General features: G+C 48.0%; 4 pseudogenes; all 4 read left to right on the plus strand.

Moving 5' to 3' along the window:
* The first annotated feature begins 496 nt into the window (after positions 1-496).
* LOC143949931 (5S ribosomal RNA) lies at positions 497-615 on the plus strand (annotated as a pseudogene).
* Positions 616-1,840: 1,225 nt separating this feature from the next.
* LOC143946500 (5S ribosomal RNA) lies at positions 1,841-1,959 on the plus strand (annotated as a pseudogene).
* A 12,994-nt stretch (positions 1,960-14,953) lies between these two features.
* On the plus strand, positions 14,954-15,072 carry LOC143948322 (5S ribosomal RNA; annotated as a pseudogene).
* A 109-nt stretch (positions 15,073-15,181) lies between these two features.
* LOC143948507 (5S ribosomal RNA) lies at positions 15,182-15,300 on the plus strand (annotated as a pseudogene).
* Positions 15,301-20,306: the final 5,006 nt, after the last annotated feature.

The following is a 20,306-nucleotide window of genomic DNA, read 5'->3' on the forward strand; positions in this document are numbered from 1 at the left end:
TGGCTGGTCTGTCTTGGGCGGGGAGGCCATTGGAGCCCTGTGTGACTACTCACCCGTTAATTGGCCCCTCGCTCGCCGAGATGGATAGTTTTTTTCACCTTTCCCACCTGACTAACTTCCCTTCTCCTATGACCCCAATTATTGGACATCCTAGATTCCCTCCGGGCCTGTCTGACCAGGCCTTTACCAGGCAAGCCCCGAAAGGGCTTCTGAGAGCAGCCCTATTTCTTGGACCCACGGGCTGGATTCCCACGGGGACCATACTGCTAGAGCAAGTACCTGTTGCATTGGATAGCTGGAGAGCGCCCAATCTCATCTGATCTCGGAGGCTAAACAGTGTCGGGCCTGGTTAGTACCTGGATGGGAGACCGCCTGGGAATACCAGGTGCCATAGGCTTCTTTTTATGTTGTTGGCTTTGACCTGTTTTTTTCGCTTGCTTCTCAAGGCGACCATCTTGGCGTTGGTCAAGAGGGTTGGGCGTGTCTTGAAGAGAACGCTTACGGTCACATCACCCTGAAAGCACCCGATCTCGTCTGATTTCAGAGGCTAAGCAGCGTCAGGCCTGGTTAGTACCTGGATGGGAGACTGTCTGGGAAGACCAGGTGCCATAGAAGGATCTGGCCTGGTTAATGTCATGATTGGGAGATCACCTGGGAATACCGGATGCCGTAGGCTTCTTTTTATGTTGTTGGCTTTGACCTGTTTTTTTTAGCTTGTTTCCCAAGGTGACCATCTTTGCCTTTGTCAAGAGGCTTCAGAGTGCCCAAAGAGAGTGCCTATGGCCAAATCACCCTGAAAAAGCCCAATCTCATCTGATCTCGGAGGCTAAGCAGCGATGGGCCTGGTCAGTACCTGGATGGGAGACAGCCTGGGTTTTCCAGATGCCGCAGGCTTCTTTTTATGTTGTTGGTGTTGACCTGTTTTTTTCGCTTGTTTCCCAAAGTGATCATCTTGGCATTTGTCAAGAGGGTTGAGAGTGCCTAAAGAGATCGCTTACAGCCGCATCACCCTGAAAGCACCCTATCTCCTCTGATCTCTGAGGCTAAGAAGGGTTGGGACTAGTTAGTACTTGTATGGGAGACGGCCTTGGAATACCAGGTGCCGTATTCTTCTTTTCATGTTGTTGGCGTTGACCTGTTTTTTTTCGCTTGTTTCCCAGGGTGACTATCTTGGCATTTTTCAAGAGGGATGAGAGTGCCCAAAGAGATTGCCTATGGGCACATAACCCTGAAAGTGCCCAATCTCCTCTGATCTCAGAGGCTAGAAAGGGTCGCGCCTTGTTAATACCTGGATGGGAGACCGCCTGGGAATACTAGGTGCTGTAGGCTTCTCTTAATGTTGTTGGCGTTGACTTGTTTTTTTTGTTTGTTTCCCAAGGTGACCATCTTGGCGTTTGTCAAGAGGGTTGAGCGTGCCTGAAAAAATCTACTATGGCCGCATCACCCTGAAAGAGCCCAATCTCATTTGATCTCAGAGGCTAAGCAGGGTTGGGACCTGGTTAGTACCTGGATGGGAGACCGCCTGGGATTTCTCGATGCCATAGACTTATTTTTTTTTGCTTGTTTCCCAAGGTGACCATCTTGGCGTTTGTCAAGAGGGTTGAAAGTGCCTGAAGAGATTGCCTACGGGCACATCACCCTGAAAGCACCCAATCTCGTTTGATGTTGTCGGCTAAGAAGAGTCGGGCCTTGTTAGTACCTGGATGGGAGACCGCCTGGGAATACCAGGTGTCGTAGACTTCTTTTTATGTTGTTGGCGTTGACCTGTTTTTTTTTCGCTTGTTTCCCAAAGTGACCATCTTGGTGTTTGTCAAGAGAGTTGAGAGTGCCTGAAGAGATTGCCTATGGCCACATCACTCTGAAAGCACCCAATCTCATCTGATCTTGGAGGCTAAGAAGAGTCGGGCCTGGTTAGTACCTGGATGGGAGACCACCTGGGAATACCAGTTATTGTAGTCTTCTTTTTATGTTGTTGGCGTTGATTCGTTTTTTTTTTTCGCTTGTTTCCCAAGGTGACCATCTTGGCATTTGTCAAGAGGGTTGAGAGTGCCCAAAGAGATCGCTTACAGCAGCATCACCCTGAAAGAGCCCTATCTCTTCTCTTCTCTGAGGCTAAGAAGGGTTGGGCCTAGTTAGTACCTGGATGGGAGATGGCGTTGGAATACCAGGTGCCGTATTCTTCTTTTTATGTTGTTGACATTGACCTGTTTTTTTTTCGCTTGTATCTCAAGGTGACTATCTTGGCATTTGTCAAGAGGGTTGAGAGTGCCCAAAGAGATTGCCTATGGGCACATAACCCTGAAAGCGCCCGATCTCCTCTGATCTCAGAGGCTAAACAGGGTTGGGACCAGTTTAGTACCTGGATGGGAGACCGCCTGGGATTTCCAGATGCCGTAGGCTTCTTTTTATGTTGTTGCCGTTGACCTATTTTTTTCCGCATGTTCCCAAGGTGACCATCTTGGCGTTTGTCAAGAGAGTTGAGAGTGCCTGAAGATATTGGCTATGGCCACATTACCCTGAATCTGTTCCATCTCATCTGATCTTGGAGGCTAAGCAGGGTCGGGCCTGGTTAATGCCTGGATGGGAGACCGCCTGGGAATACCAGGTGTCATAGGCTGCTTTTTTTTTCAAATATAATTTTTTCTCCAAACAGGGGAAGACGGTCCCCCGAGTACATAATGCAACAGAGAAATACAGAGCAAAAAGCAGCTGAACAATACTTGATACGAGTATATTCGCAACTGTGAGTCTGCCTTCCATCAATCACAATGAATAAAGTACTGTACCAAGATCCAGGGTCACACAAACCCCAGGTACCTCCAGCATAATCCTTCCAGAGGGGGGTGTGGGGCCGTCATTCCCAATTTTCCACTTTTTCCAAAAGAGAGAGGGGGGTGGAGGGGGTGAGAGATAGGGGAGGAAGGCAGAAAAGAGAAGGGGTGAAAGATCAGGAAAGGAGAAAAGGTGACGAGACACGATGGCAGCCACCGTCCAAGGGGCCAGTCTTGTAAAGCTCAGAGCACTAAGGTGATAGCAGGCGACATCCTTCCAGCGAGAATATAAAAGTATTCCAGATGTCCCAGGTTTGTTTAAAAAATTCTTGTTTACCTTGTGATGTGAGGATTTTTAATGTCCTCTATTTTCCTAAGCCAGTGAGTAATGAAAGGGGGGGAAATTTTTTTCCAATAGAGAGGGATGCAGGATTTTGCCTCATTTATCACATGCCGTAAAATTGATTTTTTTGTACTTCTTAATGGAAATCTGTGAATGGTGCAAGAGAAAGAATGCAGCCTCTTCCTGGATGGAGAAGTCTGTGAATTTTTGTGTTATGCATCGGATCTCTGTCCAGAAGTCCACCAAGCTGGGGCAGGACCAAAAAATGTGGAGCAACGTGCCCTCTTCTTCTCCACACCTCCAGCATATGTTCGAGGAAGAGGGGAAACATTTATGCAGCTTTGATGGTGTCAAATACCACCTGGTGAGAAGTTTAAAATTTGTCTCCTGTATCTTCGTGCACAGCGAGGTTTTGAGAGCCAAAGTGATAATGCGTTGATTCTGTACTGGGGAAAACGAGCAATTAAGGTCCTTTTCTCAGTGGGACAGACAGGTTAAGTGTGGGTAATCTGTTTGAGAGAGAATGTGGGCCAAAGGGCCTTCACTCCTGCATAGAGTCTCAAACTCCGTCTGAGGGCGGGCGAACGTTCGAGAATTGGGGATGGAATTGAGAAAATGATGTTGTTGCGCCGCTCTCCAAAAAGGCAGTTGGAAAAGCCCTGTCGGATCTGTTAGGGTTGAGAAAGAAGGCCATTTTCCATCAATGACGATTTTAGACGCATTGTCTAGGTTGGAATTTCTAAGTGGGTCCCCGGTTCAAAGTTCGGATGGCCACGTATAGGGAATAGGGGGGAAGTCAAAGATGTGAGTGTGTTTTGGGTAGCGATCAGGTTACTGACTTTCAACTAAGCCCCTATTATGGGATGTGACGTCAATTCTGTGGGTAAATCCTTATAGCACCACATGGCGCTTCTTAGCGGAATTCGGGAGTGATCTTAGAAAGTTTGTTTCGATTCCAGTCCAATACACGCCCCAGATGGGAGGCCAGGTAGTAGCGTCGCAAGTCAGGGAGAACCAACCCTCCCTGTTGTTTAGACAATGTCAGCTGTGACCGCTTAAGTCTGGGATTTTCGTGGGCCCAGTTAAATTGAGTGAGCAAGGATTGAGCTTGCTTAAAAAAACGGGACTGGAATCTGGATCAGGAGAGCTTGGAAAAGATAGGTAAATTTAGGGAGTATGTTCATTTAATGAGATTGCATCTCCTGAACCAGGAATGGAGGCCAGAATGCCACCCGTGAAGCAAACTGCGGATCTTAGTGACAAGAGGTGGGGGGAAGTTTTAAGGGCTGTATGGGTCCATTTAAATCGAAAATTGGACTGCAAGTCTAGTAACGTTTGCGGGGGGACTGCAACCCCCATGGCCTCTGATTTCAAGAAGTATCCCGGATATCTGGAATTCCCAAAGGAGATTTCGCAAAGGAAACTCTGGGATTCGTCAGCGAGAACAGCATGTCATCCGCATAGGCAGATATCTTGCACTCAATAGTACCCATTTGGAGTCCCGTTATGTCTGAGTTTTGTCGAATTGTGGAGAGAAAGGGTTCCAATGAAGGGGGGGACAGGGGGCAACACTGTCTGGTCCCATTCCCGATGTCAAGGGGAGATGAGAGCACCCCATTCGCTTTGACTTGAGCTGAAGGGCGTGAGTATATCTTACTTATCCATGCCAGCATCCGTTCACTCAGACCTATATGGCGAAGGACCAAGAACATGAATGTCCATTTGACCTGATCAAAAGCCTTCTCGGCATCAGTACTCACGAAAAGACAAGGGGTCCCAGATGACTTTGCTTTATGGACCAGGGTAAGCACCTTAATGGTGTTGTCCCTATCTTCCCTGGTGGGAATAAAACCTAACTGGCCAATATGTATAAGGGACTGCAAGTGATGTGCCAATCACGTGGCGAGGATTTTAGAGAATAGTTTTAGGACCGAATTTAGGAGGGAAATGGGTCTGTAGCTCCCACATAGGCCCGGGTCTTTGCCCTCCTTAGGTATCAACGAGATGTGGGCTCTAAGGGTATCCTCAGGAAAATTCCCATTCGAGCTCAGAGTATTAAATAAATTCACCAAGCGCGGGCCGAGAATAGGGAGGAAGGTCTTATAGTATTGTGCGGTATATCCGTCAGGGCCCGGAGCCTTACCCACCTTCGGAGGTCCCTTGGCCGTCTGGACTTCTTCCAGTGTGATCGGGTCCTCCAAGTACTCCCGTGAGGTTACATATCTGTCTATATTGTCCTGTCCAGACCCTGAATCGGGCAGGTTGTAGAGATCAGAGTAACATTTTTCAAAGACTTCGGCTATTTGGGTTGGGGTAGAGGCCCTCTGGCCATTCTCATCTATCAACTGTGGTATGTAAGAGACAGATTTCAACTCCTTTACTGACCTGGCTAAGATTTTTCCGCATTTGTCCCCTGACTCCTATGTCAGTTTACGACAAAACTGGAGTACCGCTTTCGCTTTATAATGGAGTAGGTCAGCAATCTGGGTACGGAGTGTCCCCAATTCAATCTCTAAGGTCCGTGAGGGGGCATGTTTATGTTTCGCTTCCACAGAGGCAAGTTCACGAAAAGCAGATTAGCAAGCTGTTCCTTCCGTGCTTGTTTGATGCGCGCCCCGTGCTTAATAAGTACCCTGCGGAGTACTGACTTGTGAGCCTCCCAAATTATCCCCGGGTCGCAGTCCTGCGTTTAGTTTTCTTGGAAATAAAGGTCCAATTCCCTGGTCACATCTGCTAAAACTTCCGGTATCTGGAGGAGGCTCTCATTAAGGTGCCAGAATAGAGACCTAGGTGAGGGGTTCCTATAGAGGGTGTAGGTAAGGGCTACAGGAGCATGGTCGGACTAAGTAATATGGCCAATGGAGGAGGAGCTCACCAAGTGCAGTTGGTCATGTGGAATCAAGAAGAAGTTTATCCTCAAGTATGATTTGTGAGGGGAAGAGCAAAGAGAGTAGTCCCTTTCCCCAGAGTGTTGCAGACGCCAGACATCAACTAATTGGTCATTCAGTAAACACTTAGTAATCCGCTTTCTAGAGGAAATGAGGAGCGAGGAGCAAGAGGCAGAACTGTCAACCGATGGCGAAAGGGGACATTAAAGTCCCCACCTAATATCAACTGGCCCTCCCGAAAGTCACATAATCTGAGCAGGGTAGTTCTGAGGAACGTGTCTTGGTGATCATTGGGAGCGTACACAGTGGCAAATGTAAAAAGGCGCTCTCCAATGTGGCCCCTAAGAAAAAGATATTGGCCCCCAGGGTCCACCAGAGAATCCTGGAGAACCCAGGGGAGCCTGCTAGAGATCAGAATGGAGACTCCCTTGGTCTTAGAGGAGGGGTTAGTAGAGTGGTAGACCTTAGGGAAGGATCTCGACCATAGAAAGGGGAGGCTAGTATTTTTAAAATGTGTTTCTTGTATAAAGGCCACATCAGTACAGGAAGTCTTCAGTTCTCACAGGAGGATCCACCGTTTTTCAGGGGAGTTCAGTCCCTTAACGTTTAGAGAGGTGACCTTGACTGAGTCTGCCATCGCTCCTCGGGGAGGGGGAGGGGGATGTCAGAGAAAAGCAAAGAAAGTTGAATTAAGGTAGGTTTTGGGTAGGTAATGCATGGCGGGAACTAAGGGGGAGAAAGGAAGGGCAAATGGAAGGAAAGGTAAGGGGAAAAAGAGGCCGGGCACCTCAACCCCAGGGGGAGAGGGAAATTAAGGGTTGTCCGCACTTAACAGTACAGGAAGGGTATACTAAAAAAGCACAATTATGCTATAGCGCTTACCAGATGTACACTGGGTTTAAAGCGCTGTCCTACTTGGGTTGGTGGGTAGACAGGTCGGAGAGGGAGCCCCCGAATCCTAGTCCCCCCAGTCCCGGCAGTGGTAAATGTCAGGTCTGATACCGGTATGCAAATAAAAGACAATCAGTAACATCATAGAACCAAAAAACAATAGTATAATTAAAACAGAGGTAGAGCACATAACTGTCAGCACTGAGGGGCCTCCTCGGCTCGCCCTAAACGTAGGCATCCACGAGGGAGCCGTCACAACAGAAAAGGCATCACAGAATGGGATCCACCACCCCCCGTCCCATACTCCAAAAGTACATGCAGTCCCCGAACAAATGCATTTCTCCCTTTGGCAGATTGTCCTCTCCTTACCCCCTCTCCCCTGTCCACGCCCCGGGGGGAAAAGGGGCAGGGAAGGGGGGAAAAGGGGGGGTGGAAGGAGGGAAAGGGGGAGGGAAAGGAGGGAAGGGAAGGGTGGGAAGGGGGGGAGGGAGGGGGGAGACAGGGGAGAGGGGACAAACATGTGTAAATGTCAAGTCCTTTAGCGCACTCCCACCAGCAACCACCCAGACCCCATAAATTTCAACTCCTCCCCTCCATGGTCACCACATCAAGATGAAAGAGGAGCAGCCCTGGTCGGTGCATGGAAAATCTGGCAGGCAAGGGGCTGGGGCCACCATCCCTCCATCCAACGGGAGACTTCACCCGAGCAGCAGTCCTGGGGCCCGCCAATTAGTGTCTCTCCTGCATCGCCATCGGGGGCTGTGTAGAGCATCCAGAGGGAGGCTGGGACCGTCCAAACAGTAAGGGGTGAATCCTCCAGGGGGGTCCAGAGTCACCCTGGAGGGAAGCAGTGTCTCGTACCAATAGGCTCAATAAATAAGTCATCCAGGGTCCCCGAAAGCTGCAGAAGGCAATGTCGGCAAAGAGTAGGTGGGGGCCAGAGGGGGGGGCGAGGGGCGCAACCAGGGGGAGGGGACACATATGTGGGAATGTCAAGCCCTTCCAGTACAGCGCACTAGGTATCACTCAGACCCCCCAAAGTGCAACTCCCCCCTCTAAGGTCAAGACTCCAGAAGGGAAGATGAGCCGCCCTGGTCTGTACATGAAAGAACCTGCTGCCAGGGGGTTGGGGCCATCATCCCTTCCTCCAATGGGAGATGCCACCGGCATGACAGCCCCGTGTCCTGTCAAGTGGTGCCCCTCCGACAATGTCGTCGGGGTATATGTGGAGCATCCAGGGGGAGGCAGGGACCACCCAAACAGTGAGGGGTAAAGCCTTCAAGGGGGACCGGTGTCAGACAGGAGGATAGCGGTGTCTTGTACAAGTTGGTTAATTAGACAAGTCATCCAGTGCGTTCCAGTGAGCAGCGGAAGGAAAGGTCGGTAAGGATTATGAATGGGTGGGGGCCAGGGAGTGCATAAAACTGCCACCAGATGACCGGGGCACAGAGGGCAAGGGGATGAAAGTCAGATCTGGTAGGTGGGGGCGGGGGTGAGGAGTGTCCCCCATATTACTCACGTTGGCCATACCTTGAAGCTGAGCGCTCTGCATACCCAGGATGTTCTTCTATATAATCTAGCCTATGTGTATACATTAGCCTGTCTTTTGTACACATTAGCCGGTCCTCTGTATACACTAGTCCGTCTGTATACACTAGTTAGATAGGCTAGATTATACAGAAGAACGTTCTGGGTATGCAGAGATGGAGGCTAGGGTATACAGAGAGAGAGGCTAGAGTATGCATACTTGCTAGTGTATACAGACGGACTAGTGTATACAGAAGACCGGCTAGTTTATATAGAGAGGCTAATGTGTGCAAAAGACAGGCTAGTGTATACAAATAGGCTAGATTATAGAGAAGAACATATTGGGTATGCAGAGATGGAGGCTAGGGTATACAGAGAGAGAGGCTGGGTTACACAGAGAGGCTGGTGTATGCAGACTTGCTAGTGTATACAGACGGACTAGTGTATACAGAGAGGCTTGGGTATACAGAGAGCTAATGTATAATGAGCAGCTAGTGTATACAAAAGACATCCAAGGGTATACAGAGAGACTCGTGTATGCAGAAGACCGGCTAGTTTATACAGATAGGCCAAAGTGTACAAAACACAGGCTAGTGTATATAGATAGGCTAGATTATACAGACGAACGTTCTGGGTATGCAGAGATGGAGGCTAGGGTATACAGAGAGAGAGACTGTGTTACACAGAGAGGCTAGAGTATGCAGACTTGCTAGTGTATACAGACGGACTAGTGTATACAGAAGACCAGCTAGTTTATACAGAGAGGCTAATGTGTACAAAAGACAGGCTAGTTTATACAGATAGGCTAGTGTGAAGATATAAAGACATATGCAACACATATCTATATAAGTTACTCAGAGTTCCCCTTCAATATAAGAATGAATTTCTTTTTCAAATGTTTCTCTATTCTTTGAGTATTTGTCAAATGTTTCCACACATATGATTGCTTGTGTATTCTGTTCTCTGGATGACATGAAATGTTCTGCCAGTAAGATGACAAAAGATATTATTCCCAGAAATGTTGTGAAATGTTGGTATGGAAAGTCCCTGTTTATAACAAACTTTACCCTTATCATAATTAATCACTATCCTGTCAAATTTACCTTTATCTTGTTTATCTTGTTTTTGTGTTTGGGTCAAGATGACCATATGTAATGTGGGACCAATTATTATGAAATGTATTACGTACTCTGTAACTTGGTTCTGTGCCCGCCATATGCGGTAATGTTATCATTTTCTTATAAAAAGCTGTAACAGTTTGTATTCTGTACCACAACCCCTTGGAAGGTGTGGTCCTCTGTACAGTGAGTATTTCTGAAGTAAACATGCATTGAGACGAATGCTACTTCGTAGATGTCCTTTATTTCAAAGCTCATCATAACAGTTGGTGACCCTCGGACGGTCTTCTTATCTGCACCCCCACCATCGGCTCTCAACCCGCAACAGGAGGGACAGCACAGAGGCCTCAGGTGAGAAACCTTTTATTTCTCATATTAGAAAGTACTGTCTTTCTGTGCGGTTTTGAGGAGCCGGGTGGGGCTTGTGGAATACAGAAGGTAACACGTTCCTTTTTGATTTTACTGCATTCTGTCTATGTATGATTACTGAGAATACTAATGGTACCAGTTACAACTTAAGCATGCAAAAGTACTTACTTGACCTTCTTCTTACTCACAGAAATGACAATGAATATAGTCATGTTATTAAGGGATGTGTAAAATGCAGGTACCACAATTTCTATGAGTGAATAGAAGGTGGTGGATGTTGAATTTTTTGTGTGATTTTTTGAGAAACGTTTGTGGTCCTAAGGCGGATAGGTTTGCCTTCAGCGGATAGCCACAAATGGGTGAATGACCTGCTGTATGTTCTCTGGAATAGGGAGTCGAGATAGGGACTAGCCTATTACCACTCAGAAAGGAGACGTCCTTCTGAGAGTAGAACGAAGTGAGATATCTCAATATATGTACTGGGCTGCTGGTACACAGCCGTAAGAAGTAAACAGTCCCGGAGCTCTAAACTATTGTCATTTCTGAAAAAGAGTAACAGGGGAAACAAAGAAAATGGGAAATTTGCTTGAAAAAAATATTTTACCGGTAATGAATACTTTTGGGTTAACAAAAGAAAGGGCAATAAAATTATTAAAAATAGCAAAGAAAACAGGGTTAAGTGTAGCGAAATTGCATCCAAGCGCCCCTATCATCAAGATGATGGTAAGTGGAGAGCCGAGTGCTTTAAAGCATCATGTAAAATGGTGTAAAATTACAAAAAGGGAATACAAAGAGGACCCGTCGAAATGGTGGCCCCCCTGAGGGTTCGCTTGATACCCCAACAATTGATGCATTATTTAATTTACTCTTTAAAATGTCTGATTGCGGGGGGATTGAATGTCTAGCTGCTTGGGAAGAAGAGTCCCGAAAGAATTTAAAACCACCCCCTTATAAAATGTGTACTGAAAAAGCTGCTCTGCATCTGGAAGATGAAGAGGAGCTTCCCAATGCTTGGGCATCCCCGTATGAGTTTGCAAGAAGGGATTTAGCAGTAGCATCTAGAGCAGCATCTGCCCCTATAGATGAAGTTGATCCTATGGAGGAAAGGGAAGAAGAGAACAGAGTGCTCCCCACATGCCTTTCCAGGCTACCCCTCAGCAGCAGCAAGCTGTTTCCAGCTTCTCACAGGAGGGAAGGAACCGAATGTTAGAGGGAGCCCAAGGGACTTCTCAGCGGAGGAGTAGTTTGGGATCTTCATTAGATAAAAGTGAGGGGGTAATATTTGATAACGATGGACAAATTTGGCAGTACACTCCATCAAAACCAAATGTTTTAGCAAAGTTCACTAAAATAGATAGATTACACACCCCCATAAAACAGACAAGCCAGACTTATACCCCAGTGGTTACGAGGCAAAAAGCAGCAGCAAAGCAGAGAGCTTTAGTGATACTACACACTCCAGATAGGGAAAGAGAAACAAGGAAATTGGTCAGGTCCCTATTAAATGATAAGCCGATAGAAAAGCCGGTAGAGCAGATGCCCCTAAGGGAAGTGGCCCTGCCAGGAGGGGTAGTGGGAGATCAATATGTAGCTAATATGGCTCAAGTTTATGTCCCATGGAAGCCTAGTGAGATAAGAGCAATTGTGGCAAAACTGCCCAATATGGAAAAATGTCCTAAGAAATGGTATAGGAAAATGATGTGGATGGAAAGGACTCAACAAGCCAGATATACAGATATGTGGATCTTGATTGACTGTGTGGTGCCTGAAAAGTATGTGGATGTATGGAACGTATTTGCAAAGAATAAGGGTGCTTGTGAACAATAAAATGTTAGAGAGAAGTAAGTGATGAGTTAGCAAATGGGTTAATCTCTCCCTATCGGTGTGCACGGGACAGCTAGCAAATTGCAGATGTGCTTATGATTTTCTGAAAGGGAGGGATCAACAGGCTCTGTGTCAGTGAGGGAACAGTGCAGGCAGACGCCTGCTGCAGTGGCGTAACTAGAACCTTCAGGGCCCTGATGCAAGAAACCATGAAGGGCCCCCCTGAACCCCATCCAGGGCCCTTCCCTCCGAGTCTGGCGGTGGAACTCCAGGGCGTGGTCACAGGTATGACCTTTGTGAGCCCTGTAGTTCCACCACTGGTATCAGTAGTTTTTTTTATAATTTTTTTTTAATTATTAGGTGCCCCATTGGGGGACTGTCCCTAGGCAGGATGGGGTCCCCATCCCCAGAAGAGATGAGGCCCTTTTCTCCAGGGCAGATGAAGTTACTGCCCCCAGGTGAGAAGGGGTCCCAGTCCCCAGGGGAGGTGGTGGTCCCTGTCCCCACGTAAGAAGGGGTCCCTGTCCCCAGGGGGAGAGGGAGGGGGTATATAATGGTGTGTGGGGGATGGGGTCCTCTCACTCCCCATGACCAAGCTGTAGGCCGCGCACTCATCCATGCTGGCCTGGGCTCCATACAGTGTGCTGGATGGGCGATCAGCATATCGCCCAGAAAGACCTTTCACCATCTGTGTATGACGGGGGAGGGGGGGGGCTGGCAGACAAGCCTGCAGTGTCCTCCGGGGAGCTGGCTCTCATAGGGCTGCACTGCATCTGTGTGCTTAAAGCTTGTTTACCCGGGAGAAGTATGCAGTGCAGTGTGGGCCGGACTCGGGGGGGGGACTCTGGCTGGGGAGAACGGACATCGGACTGAGCGGCAATGCATGGAGCAGGATAGGGGTACTCTGAGGAGCCGGCTGAGGACACAGGTCATGCGGGGAATGCACAACTAAAGAGCAGCCAGTGCGATAGTCGAGCATGGAGCTCTGCTAGTCACCCTCCACCTCCAGCCACCCGTGTGCATGGTGCACTGGTACCCATAGCTGCCTATGCTGCTGCTGGCCATATGTAGAGGGGGCTGCATGGGCCCCCTGCATCACAGGGCCTGGTTGCGGTCGCGACTGCTGCACCCCCTATAGTTACGCCCCTGACCCCTGCCCTACCCCTGATAGATGTTATAGGTTTGTAAGAGGTGGGTACTGGGGGGTAGGTTTGGGTGGGCCTAAAAATCATATAAATCATTGCTCCTGTATATCCTGGATCAGGGATAAGGCTAGTAAGGGGGGTATCACTTGATAAATTGACCACCCAATGCCTGCAATATTGTAAGGTAGTTTAGTAAAGTATATAGAATTACTAGCTCCTCTATGATGATATGAGGTCTGCAATATGAAGAATAGTTCATATAAGGCATAGAGGTAAGCGCCAATATAAATGTCGCAGCAGGGCACAAGATCGGATCAGTCACTAAAATATACCAAGTGCTCCGTTCGATGTATACTTTACCGATAGGTGTGTCGGGTTCTTCTGGGCGCTCATTCGGCCGTGGTAGTGTTCAGTTAGAGAGTAAAAGGCTACAACTATATGGGATCCGAGCAGGTGTGGTGTCTAGTCGAGTGCGTGCGTTGAATGCTCTCTCGTCTGACGGGTTGGAGGCCCAGGACTGTTCCAGGTAGAAATCATGGTGGTAACCGGAGTCAGGGTTATTGAAGCTAGTGTAAGTGTCTGTAGTCTTTCAAGGTAGGTGAGTAAGGGAATGGTCCATATGCATGGCAGAGGAAAGGAGAGCGGCACTAGGCAGGGTATGAAGCATGTAGGCTAATCCACCGTCCCATGGGTGTCCCAGAGCTCTCGTGAGGCGACAGGTCTAGCGGTCCCTGCGTGCTCTGCGAGGTAGCGGGACCGAAGTCGGGCTCGTCGGTGTGTGGCGGGGTCGGTGTCCCCCAAGTGGTCTGAAGGTGGATGGCGACCTATGTCTGCGAGATCTGGACAGTTGAGTTTCCATGAGATCTTCAGTGCTCCGGGTGTTGGGTGAAATGTGGACCCGAAAATCAGCATACCAATTAGGTACTTCAACCAGTGGCAGGTCCAGCGTTTTGCAGAAGGTTTCTAGATATTCTGGCACTTTTAAGATGGCAGTGCGGCCCTGGTAAGAGGCTTGCAGAGCGAACGGAAACTTCCAGCGATAGCGGATGTCTCTCTGCCTCAGCACGTCAAGTAATGGGCGCAAGTCTCTTCGATGTTTCAGCGTGATCGCCGAAAGATCCTGATATATCTGGATCAAATGGCCTTCAAATGTCAGGTTCAGATCGCTCCTAGTTTTTTTAAGAACCTCTTCTTTGGGGGTATAGTCGTTAACATAACAGATGACCTCCCGTGGGGGATCAGAATCTTTGCCCTTAGGCCTAAGGGCTCTATGTATCCTCTCCATAGCTATAGGTGTACCGGAGGGTCAGACTAGCAGCTGGTTGAATAGGGATGTGACCGCTGGGAGGATTTGCTCGGGCTCCATCGACTCCGGGAGGCCTCTAAACCTCAGATTGTGTCTTCGTCCCCTATTGTCGATATCTTCGACATGGCGCTGGAGGTCTCTGAGCTGCCAGGTGTGTGTGTCGACTTTGCCTTGAGCCATCTGCAATTAATGCTGTTGTTGCGCCGCCATTAGCTCCATGGAGTTTACTCTCCCTGTGATTGCTTGTATCTCGTGGCGGAAGTCTGAGATGGCGGCGGTTAGAGTGCTCTTTATATCAGCCGCGACAGTCCTCAGGTCGTGGATATTTAGTTGTTGGTGATGGGGAGATGGACTGTCTGCCATAGTGTGCTGTGGATCAGTCGGCGTCAGGGTAATCCCGATGTGGTTGGTGGTGGGAGAACGGGCCGCCATGTCGGCCCCCTGGTTCCTGAAAAGATGCGGTATTGTCTGGGTATTACGGGATCCCAGGTCTCTTGGTGAGCGGGATCTAGATGCAGAGGGTCCGCTTGAGGAGGTCCCCATGATGTGACAGTGTTTTTCAGGTAAAATCCTCGGTGATCGATCTTTTTTAGGCTGAGGTAAGACGGAGCAAAAAGCTTAAGCAGCCACCCTCTCTCTAGGCAAGCCACGCCCTCCCGGCTTTTTTTTAAATATGTTGTTGACGTCGACAACCTGTTTTATTTTTCTGCTTGTTTGCTGAGGTGACCATCTTGGCTTTTGCCAAGAGGGTTGAGAGTGGCCAGCAAGATTGCCTATGTCCACATCATCCTGAATACACCCAATCTTGTCTGATCTTGAATGCTAAGCAGGGTCAGGCCTGGTTAGTACCTGGATGGGAGACCCCCTGGGAATACCAGGTGCTGTATGCTTTTTTTTTAATATGTTGTTGGCGTCGACGACCTGTTTTATTTTTCTGCTTGTTTGCTGAGGTGACCATCTTGGCGTTTGTCAAGAGGGTTGAGAGTGGCCAGCAAGACTGCCTACGACTACATCACCCTAAATGCGCCCGATCTCGTCTGATCTTGGATGCTAAGCAGGATCAGGCCTGGTTAGTACCTGGTTGGGAGACTGCCTGGGAATACCAGGTGCCGTAGGCTTTTTTTTTATTTGTGCTTGGAGACTCTTATAACAATGATGAAATGGGAATGACAGATACTGAAAGAAAGTGACCTGAAGTTGTGCCGTGGTCACATGGTCAGTATGCCTAAAAGGGGGCATTCCCAAGTAGTACTAAAAAAGAAAAGGAGATACAAAGAAAAAGGGGGAACGGGAGGGTGGGACAACCTCCGGAAACATCCGACAGGGCAGAGAGGAACCGAGGCCGTCTTATAACGGACAAGGCTCCTCCCACAAATGACGGATACCTTCATTTTTTAAGAAGGTAGAACAGATAGTGAACACCTTTATATGGGCTGGGGCAACCCCAAGAATAGCACAAACTACCCTCCAATTGCCCCTGTCACTTGGGGGTCTAGCCCTTCCCTGTCTGAAGGAATATTATTGGGCAGCAGTACTGGTTACGGTGCGGTGGTGGTTCATGCAGCTCCGCTCCAACCCGTCTGTTAATCTGGAGGCGGCAATTTTAGGCTCCTATCCTGCATTGAGTAACTTAGTCTTTAGAGGGCTGAAGGCTCACCCTGTGGTCACTACCCCTATGTGAACTACGCTTCGGGTTTGGAATCAGGTTAGGACTCGATTGAACCCGCCCGTCGCACTGTCGCCATACACCCCACTGTGGGAAAACCCAAAGTTGAAACACCTCAGCTCGGTCCCGGACCCTGCCCTTTGGGCTAGGTATGGTGTCACAACTCTGCAACAGGTGATGCCGAGGGGATCACTTATCCCCTTTGATTCCCTTAGAGAAGAATACCAATTCCCCTCCAGAATGATTTTTCGCTACATACAATTACGCCACACACTGAGAGCACAATTTCCTTCAGGAGTAATCTTACACTCCCACATTGTCGAGAAATTTCTAATGGCCCAGGAGGCGGATCGTGTCCTCTCCTCTCTTTATCTTAGGATCTCGACGGGGTCGGCCAGGGGGGGACCTAGCCTCTTCCAGAAATGGCAGGAGGACCTCCCCACCCTGGCCACTGATGATTGGGAAGAGGGGATACAACAATATTTGCCATTGATGATATCAGCTAAGGACAGGTACATACGGTTGAAATTTATTCATAGGGCATACTATACCCCGCAACGCCTTTCCAGAATATACCCGGGATACTCGGATAGATGCCCGAAGTGTACCACTTTATACATGTGGTGTGGGAGTGCCCAGTTATAAGACAATTTTGGGAAGGTGTGGTGCGGGAGATCAACGAAGTTGGGGACCTCTCGTTGGGGTTAGATCCGGTAGTTTTACTGCTGGGCGTGTGTGACAGGGTGGCGCCAAATACATATAAACAGCTGTTTGTGTTTTATACGGCGTTCTATGCCAGAAAGACTATTCTTATGCAGTGGAAGAAATCGGACCCACCTAGTGTAGCCCACTGGAAATCCCTGATTGATTCTGCCCTCCAGCTGTACAAGGTACAAAGTTTACTAAGATCTGGGGATGTTGGGTGCAAGAGAGAAGCGCACCATGAGACACAGGGCTGACCTGTATTGATGTGTTGGTCCCCTCACCCCGACCTACTGTAGGTGGTTAGGTGCTGTATTATGATCAAATGGCCTGACCCTTTATAGCAGCCAAATTAAGGAGTTGTCCCCTACGAATACTGGGATAAGTGCAGTGCGGATATGTTCTGTGGAATATGACTGCTAAATCTGAATGTACGCTGTACTACATAGCTTGATTCTGCTCTGATCCTTTTTTTTTTTCTTTTTTTTGTGCTTGTTACATTGTATTTTATATTTTATATGTAAAAAATATGATGTGATGCATTGCTGTATCCGTTAAGAGACCAATAAAAATGTTTCTGTTAAAAAAAAAATAATGCATGCCAATCAGTGATGCCCATTGTGGGCACTGATTGGCATACATCATGGGCACTGATTGGAATCCCTGGTGGTCTAGGGTGCCATACCTGCTGCTGGGCATCCCTGGTGGTCTGGTGGAGTCCCTGGTGGTCCAGTGTGCAGCACAGACCCCCCCTCTCAGAGGAGCAGCCGATCGGCTCTCCTCTACTCGCGTCTGACAGACGTGAGTGAGGAACAGCCAATCACCGGCTCTTCCTATTTACACTGTGATCAGCCGTGATTGGATCAGACTGACACCCCGCAACAATGATCGCCGTGATGCGCACCCCCGGGGGCGCGCAGCGGCTCAAAATCCTGAGGACGGTCTATGACGTCCAGTCAGGATTTTGAAACCACTTTGCCGCCGTCATTTGACAATGGGCGGGTGGCAAGTGGTTAATGTGGACTAGAATATAAGTGTCTTAAATATCGTATATTGTATATAACATCCAACGTTAATCAAGGATCAATAAAAGTCCAAAAATAGTGCAAAACTGTATATCTCTTGTGTCCATAAAGTGCAGAGTGCAAAAAAAATCCAAAAAATATGTGCAAATAATGCAAAAAAATAAAAATAAATTGTATATGCAAAAAACTGTGGAAAAAACTGAGCAAAGCAAAGCTGTTTTATATATGCCACATAAGGCTACCAGCTATATAAATAATGTGCTCAGTCAATATGTATCAGTTCACAGGAACCATGAGGTAGATCAAAAACAGATTATAGGTGAGTCACCTATAATCTGTTTTTGATCTACCTCATGGTTCCTGTGAACTGATACATATTGACTATTTATTGGTGACCTGCTACTCAGGTAAAGTGAAAACACACAGATTTCAATAGGTGCTGTCTTAAATTCAGTGACTTGAGTCTTGCAGTATTTTTTGGTGACTCTGGTGTAGCACGACTCCCATTGAAAAATCACCAGCTAGGGGTACGTTTTGTCTTAATCTTTGAGACTTCTGATGTAGTGTTTTTGTTTTTTGACCCACCCCTCTCTCCTCCCTAGTTATCCTTGCTGCCTAAAAGCTTACTCCCCAGCACATCCCATCCACACCCGAGCATAGTGGAAATGCATGTTCCTGCTTCACTTTTTTTGTGTTTTTCCCATGTAAACAAGCATCACTTGAATGGGCTGCCCTATAAGCGACAAACGCCCCAAAGTAGTTTAAAGAAACTTTTTGGTCATGGAGCATTGCGCGTTTTGGACGCAAAACCTTTCTGCATGTTTCCAAAAAGGCAACAAATGTGCATAGCGTGTGCGCTTCCATTTAGGCAGTGTCTGAATCCATCTACACATTTCCGAACACGCAACCCACACAGAAAATGCAGTTTGCTGTGCGGTTTGAAAACGCGCTGCAACGCCCACTGTTCTGCTTTGCGTTATTGAACTGTTGTATAACACTAGTCAGACAGATTAAAAAAAACTCAGAAGTCAAGAAACACGAGACATCAGATCTGTATGTATTCTTTTTTCAAAATAACTTTGTAAAACTACAACATAAGCATAAACAAATGTGTCATTGCATTAAAACCATTATACAGCAGCCTCACTCTATCAGTGAAAGTACTCACGGACAATTCCACCATTAGTCAGCTTGGATCAAGGAGCAATCATGAAATTAAGGAAGTACAGTTCCAGCTTTCACTGTGAAGAAAATATCACTTCCTGTCAAGCTGTGGCAAAATAATAACTAACTCTGACCACTAGATGGCAGCAACGTGAAACCAACATTGCAGTATAATCTGTAACAGCACATAAAAAATATGGCCAGAACACTCTGTCTGGCATAATTTATTATGTCACTACCTAAATAACTACTGCTATGCAGAAAAAACATATAAACAGGAAAATGGAATCCTAGCTAGTCCAAGATCAAAACTGTCAGTTACAGGTCTGAGATAAATTCTGGCGGTCTCATTTTCACAATCTTGACCACCACCTTTCTAACCTTGCCATCCCTGCTTAGAGAATTAACAAGTCCTACGGGCCACTCATTCCTGCCCTCTTGGCTGTCCTTCAACATAACATCACCCACTTTTACATTTGGACGATCCTCAGTCCATTTCCTAAGGCGTTGCAGATTTGACAGATACTCTTTTCCATCTTTTCCAAAATGTGTCTGCCAAGCATTGTACTTCCATTGTTTTGCATGAAATTGTGTTGTACTTATGGTTCCAGATGGAGCAGACAAAGAGTTCACCTTTTGAGCCAACAACATTGCTGGGTTAAGGGCCATAGGTGTATCTGAGTCTGAGGACACAACTATAGGCCTGGCAATAGCCGTAACCTCTGCCATATAGGTGCCATAAAGGTGCGTAAAGTCTCATGGGTCAACTGAGCAGGTTTGATTTGTAGCAACATAGCATCCAAGATTCAACCTGGCAATACCTATAAGTCTCTCCCAGATGCCACCCATATGTGAGGAGTGTGGAGGATTAAAGACCAATGTACATCCTCTGTCTTGGAGAAAGTCTTGCAATTGTGATTCGCTGTCACAATTGTTAAGTTCTTTGCAGGCTCCCACAATTTGTTCCTCTCACTCCCCCCCCTTTTCTACCCCCCCAGTGCTCTCCACTCCTCCCAGTGCTCTCCCCCCTGTTCTTCCCCCCCCAGTGCTCTTCACTCCCCCCCTGTTCTACCCCCCCAGTGCTCTCCACTCCTCCCAGTGCTCTCCGCCCTTGTTTTCCCCCTCCCCCTTGTTCTTCCTCCCCCCAGTGCTCTCCCCCTGTTCTTCCTCCTCAGTGCTCTCCACTCCCCCCAGTGCTCTCCGCCCTTGTTTTCCCTCTCCCTCTTGTTCTTCCTCCCCCCAGTGCTCTCCCCCTGTTCTCCCCCCCCCAGTGCTCTCCACTCCCCCCAGTGCTCTCCCCCCTGTTCTCCCCTCCGTGCTCTCCACTCCCCCCAGTGCTCTCCTCCCTGTTCTTTCTCACCACCCCAGTGCTCTCCATCCCTCCATTCTCTCTAGTGCTCTCTACTCTTGTTCTTTTTGGCTCCCCCCAGCACTTTCCATTCCTCACCCCTGTACTCTCCACTCCCCCCTGCATTTTGCCCCCACCCATGTGCTCTCCAACCCTGCCAATGCTCTCCACCTCCCATAATGGTCTCCAATCCCCGTGCTTTTCCCCCTGTTCTTTCTG

The sequence above is a fragment of the Lithobates pipiens genome, unplaced genomic scaffold (genome assembly GCF_037356315.1).
Source record: "Lithobates pipiens isolate NorthernLeopardFrog02 unplaced genomic scaffold, aLitPip1_a1.2 Scaffold_30, whole genome shotgun sequence".
Classification (NCBI taxonomy): domain Eukaryota; kingdom Metazoa; phylum Chordata; class Amphibia; order Anura; family Ranidae; genus Lithobates; species Lithobates pipiens.